This window comes from Scardinius erythrophthalmus (assembly GCF_964197995.2).
Source record: "Scardinius erythrophthalmus genome assembly, chromosome: 4".
NCBI classification, from domain to species: domain Eukaryota; kingdom Metazoa; phylum Chordata; class Actinopteri; order Cypriniformes; family Leuciscidae; genus Scardinius; species Scardinius erythrophthalmus.
The window spans coordinates 45,367,889-45,373,661 of record NC_138224.1 but is presented as its reverse complement, the minus strand read 5'-3'; positions in this window follow the sequence as shown (position 1 = coordinate 45,373,661).

Here is a 5,773-nt window from a genome sequence, read left to right as displayed (position 1 = left end):
CATAGATTCACGTCATATTTCTAAAGACAGGAATAATATTTATTGAATTTATACCCAAATGTGTCGATGTAATCATTGTGAGCGCTTCTTACTGAGATGTGCAGTGTTTTCAATTCATACCAATAGCCTGAGGGCGCTATATGCACAAAAAATAATCCATATATGGAACATGAAGAAGAGCCATAATCATGTGACATTCCAGGACGTCACTGCTACACACAAAGCTACAGAGGTCGCGCTGTAATATGCAGATAAAAGATGTTTTGAAGACAATAAACATGTTTGCTATGATATTTGATTTGCCTGTGTTCTTCAAGCCATGCCAGGTATTTTCATAATAATAGATTATATTTATAATGTAATGCTAATCGATATAGACTTTATCATCGTGCATAAAACTATAAATAATGTTTTCTGTCTGATTTTTTTTTTATCTGAAGCCAAATTATATCACAGAAGATTATTTAAAACACTCGATTGCGTTATGAAGTAAGTTTGGAGCACAAACATGGTTTTAATCTCATAAATGGTCGTGTATTGATGGTGTGCTAAGCTAACATGCTAGCTAGCCCAGGTGCACCTGCCACCAGGGGTTATTCTTTTATGAATTTTGTTCTAAATAAGAATGCTTACTGATATGTTTTAGTGCATTTGACCACTATTTAGTGCACTTCAAATGTGAAGTGAGAACTTTGATAAAAGAAATTAGGGATTGAAACCCTATGAATAGCCTGTGAATAGCCAGTCGTTAGTAACTATAATGCAGACAAAAGAAATGCATATTTCGAGCCATAACCAGTCTGGAGAGGTGTGAATGTGTGCAGGGGGAGACTGAGACTGAATGGGGCTCGTTTGCACCACAAAACAATAGAGACAAAAGACTGAATGGATGCTTAGACGATGACTAAACATCAGTAGCATTTTTAGAGTAGCCTAATCAAAATAAAGTCATGACATGATCTTGAAAAACATTTAACTAAATACAGAGTTTTAGACTTATTATCTTCATATTTTAAATATAATATGGTCAGACATGTGGCTTTAGCTGTAGTGCATTTCTAGATTGCTCCAGTGCCAACTTCAATTTTATTTTCATTAATATGTTTCATAAAAAAAAAATTCTAATAACTTTACAAAACTTTGAAGCTATTTAAAAAAAAAAATCATTATGACAATAATTAATTCTACATTTACAATAAACTACCAGGTGTCAGCTTTCAAATGAGATCATACTTGTGCTTTTAGTGCAAAGGGTTCATGAACTGTATCTGTTTCAGTTTGGGTATGTCATTTCTGGGGATTTTTCAAAAGTGGGGTTGCAGCTTAACAGGTTAAAATTGAAATCCACTTCCTTATTGCTGGCCATACCAAGTGTTCCCCTGACTGTGGCTTTGGACTCATCAAGCAAGCCTACATGAAGACAAGAGTCAACACTTTGGCAGACATCGCTGAGGTACTTTAACCCTCTGGGGTCTGAGCTGTTTTCTGGGCCCTGGAGGTGTTCTGACATGCTCTGACATTTGTGGTTATTTCTGTTACTTGTGACATTTTCATGGCTAAAGTCTAATTACACTGTATTCAGCACAAACTCTGCTACAATAATATATCAGCAGCATGTATGTAAAAGTTTGTAGTTTTGAGATAATGACATTTATGCGTGGTTTGTGAAAATACAAAAAAAAAATTCTCACTGAAATAAGGCCATGAAACCCCTACTGATTATTTCTTCGCAAAATTGAAAATTGTGTGACGTAGCCTAGAATACTTGCTCTAAAACTATGTGAAAATCACCCTGACTGCTCATTCAGAGAAGACAATATATTGATTTAAAAATTTTACGACGTGTTTTGTGTGAGAAAGCTTTATGCGGAGTATGGCTTGTATGGCTTTTCACACCTGAGAAAGACAAAGACCCTCCCCTAACGGCCCTATTAGGAGCTATCAGGCCCTGTCATTCTGAGCAACCTTTCACAAAGAATGAGGAGATTTAAAAAGGAATGGCTTTTAGATTGTTTGGATTTATTTACAACACAACATAATCCAAAGATACACAACCAATGACAAAAAAGCACTTATTGAAAACAATGATCCAAAGACAGAGACCTTTGTGCCATTCCTAAAAACATTGTACATACCTTTCATTTCCAAGGTGTTTGATTTTCACTTTACCATGTTCATGTACAGAGACTCGTGTGAATGTTGAAGTCAGCAGGACTCAGTGGCATCTGGGCCCTCAAAAGAAAAAAAAAGTGAACATACTGATATCAAGAGAAAGGCCTGCACGATTTTTGGGAATAAATTTTAGATTTTTCTGGTTAAAATTGCTTTTTAAAATTCACAGAATACACACACACACAAATGTTTCCAACAATATATAATATAATGAACACCAGGTTTGTTGTGCCATGTAGGCATAGGCTATGCGCAGTGCTGCATAAAATAATAACAATAACCTATAGCAGCCAATAAATCTTCCAAAAGATTTCAGTAACAACTAAGCTAGAGAAAAATATATTGATTATCATGTTACTTCAAATGTTTCCATTCGTTATGATGATATGAAATTAGATAATAGTAAAAACATGAAGCCGTTTGGTGCGTTTTGCTTTTTTGCATATTTTTGTACCAAAATATGATACATTCAAACGCGATCGCGCTCAAATATAAAACATTATGGTTACCATATAGCCTACATATCTACGTTTGAGCAGATATCCACAAACACAGTAACAGTAAACACGGGTCTAAATATTATAATATTCACCATATATCTAGCAACAATAACAAACTAATATGTAAGAATTTCTTACCTTACATCTTTCTTGTCTTCAAATCGTCTTTCAAAGCGCGTCTTTCAAACTCGACGAAAAGCAGAGACTTGTGAAGTGTTTTGGTGTTTTGTTTTTGAGGTAATGAGCGCGTTCGCATTCCATGTGGAAAATTGCATGTTTTAAAAAGCGCATTAAAAAGCGTTTGAGAAGCTGGACATCTTGTTGGTTTTATACAAATGACTTAAACAGAGAATATTTGTTTTCAGTTTGAATCCGATCATTTAAAAGTACACACTTAAATGTTTATAAAGATATATGGCTCATAAATGTGTGACAAGTATTCGCTGAGTTTTGTTTCAGTTTATAGACGTGCTCAAGAAAAAAAAGTTCACCGCGACGGAGAGGCAGAACTCACACCCTGTTTATTTTCTTTATTTTACAAAAGCACAATGTTTTGATTTGATATTTGATTGTAAGTGGACACATACAAAAGTAGAAATATCACAGATTCTTTTTTCATATTTCTTTTTTCTGTATGACCATAAATGACGGAGAAATTGAAGTTTATAGTGCTACAATGTGAAGAAAATCCAGCAAAACACGTGGGCGCGTTTGCCGACCTCAGAGGGTTAACTTTACTTTGCTTTAATGACTTCAGTGCTGTATTCTGTTCTGCTTCAATTAAACATTTAACTGAAGATCTTTTTATTCTTCCTCTCTTCTCTTTTTTTATCATCAGGTTGTGGAAAACAGCTCTCCTGTAAGTCACCTCAATATCCCACAGCTTGTTGGAACGGCAGAGGGCAAAGTTTTAGTCCAGACCTTCGACTGGCAGCAGCATCTGACTCGCCACTTCCGTAGACTCCCACAGATCAAGAGTTATCAGCACTTCAGGTACTTATATTGAAACTTTCACATTGTGTTGTTCCGGTTCAGTTTTGTTTTGGGTTTGTTCTGTTGTCTTTGTTCTTTTAATAGGTTCCAGATAATGAATTACACCTGTCTTAAATTTTTGAAAACCGTATTTAAGATGGCTGTCCTTTGTGGGAGAGGAGCTCTAACCCCTATCCTGCAGTTGTGCTCAGGAGCTGGACCTTCCTATTGTTTTTCTCTTTATTGTTTGCTTATTTTCTGTTGAACATCTATTTTCTTTATCATATAACCCCTAGATGTAAATAAATATTTTGTTTAATTTATTTTTGGAAGAAAAATTAAAGAAGTTAAAGAAACTAATTATAATTTTTTGTATAAATACTATATAACTCCAGTGAAGCTTAATAAATTTAACGATACAAATTCTCCTATGTGTAGAAAATGTGGAACTGAGTTAGGAACATTTATGCATTTATTTTGGTATTGTAAAGCTGTTTTGTCCTTTTGGGAGAAGATTCATAAAATAATTCAAGATATGTATAATAGTACTTTTGAGCTATGCCCTATGTTATATTTACTGAATTATGATTTGGAAAATAAGTGTCCTTTTATAAGAAAATGTGTGTTTACAATGTTATCTTATTTTGCTAAAAAATGTATACTTACTGCATGGATTTCTCAATTAGGACCCAGATTTGGTCAATGGGTGGAGCAGATAATAGATTTCTTGTCCATTGAAGAAATTGCAAGTAAACAGCATTCAAGACTGCAAGAGTTCCAATCTATATGGGCCTTAGTACTAAATTATATAGATACTATAACATGATAAACTCAAATGGAAGAATAGATAACACACACTGTGGTAGTGTAGATTCCTTTTTCCTTTCCTTTTTTTTTTTTTTTTAAGTTGTTGTTGTTGTTGTTGTGTCTGGTAGTATTCTTCCTGATGTTTTTTTTTGTGTGTGACTGTATTGTTTGTGTAATATGTGCTAAATTGTGAATAAATAAAATAATTTATTTTTGGACTCTGATCCCTTTATTTCGTTACTTCCTTGAGCTGGAATGTAACAGTGTACATACAATATAACATAGCAGCAACATACACATGACAGTTTTTTCTGAGAAAATACTTTGCCATGTTTAAAATGTCTTATTCTTATTCTGTCACAGCTTTGACGCCAATTGACCAGGTGTGGTGCTTGCAAAAACTCACCATGATGCACAACCTGTCGAATATCAGCTACTGCGCGACGGAGCAGATCTACCCCCTATCGACGGTCTTACTGTCCTGGACCCACCTGGACTGAACATTGACAGGCAGACCTATCTATATGAAAAAATCAGGCCATTCTGTGCTGACGAGGCAAGAGACATCACATGCCCAGCGCCAAGGGTCACAACACAGAAGAGTCCACAGAAGAGGATGCGAATGTGATATCATTGGACTGTGTCACAAAGACCTTTGTCTTATGCTGCTATTACCAAGTAAAAGTGGTCAGGAGGGCCAGCTCACATCCATTATGGACAACACCTCTCAACCACTGCACAGGACTGTAGAGGAGCAGCTCTGTTTACAACACCTGCAATGTCACTTTATCAACCAACCACCTGAATTTAGTTTTAGTGACTAATTTATCAAAACCGTGTTGGTGACCCCTGCTGTAGAGAAGGGAGACTGGGGTTTGTAGCGGTTTGGAAAGAAAGGGAGAAAACATGACAGAATAACACGGCAGATATTGCATTTTACGTAAAATTTTAAATTTACTTTCAATACTAACCAGATACAATCCTGATTTTTTCAGGAACTTTTTTTTTTTTTTTTTTTTTTTAAATGGTGTTCATCGCGTTTTGCAACCAAACTCTTCATATGTATCAGCAAAACTGCAATTTTTTTGTCAGATGTTTAACTACCTTATCATAAGGATACCTTATGATCTGTGATGCACTAGTGTTAGGTCTTTTGTTTAGTGTCTTGTATTTTGTATTATTCATGATTTCCTGTCCTTTTGTATTCTTTTACTTGGTCTTTGTGGTTATTCTACTGTTTCCCCACCCAAATTTTTCTCAAGTGATTCGTCGTCTAGTCAAGTTTTCCGTTGTCTAGTCAAGTTTATTTAGCCGTGTGTTTT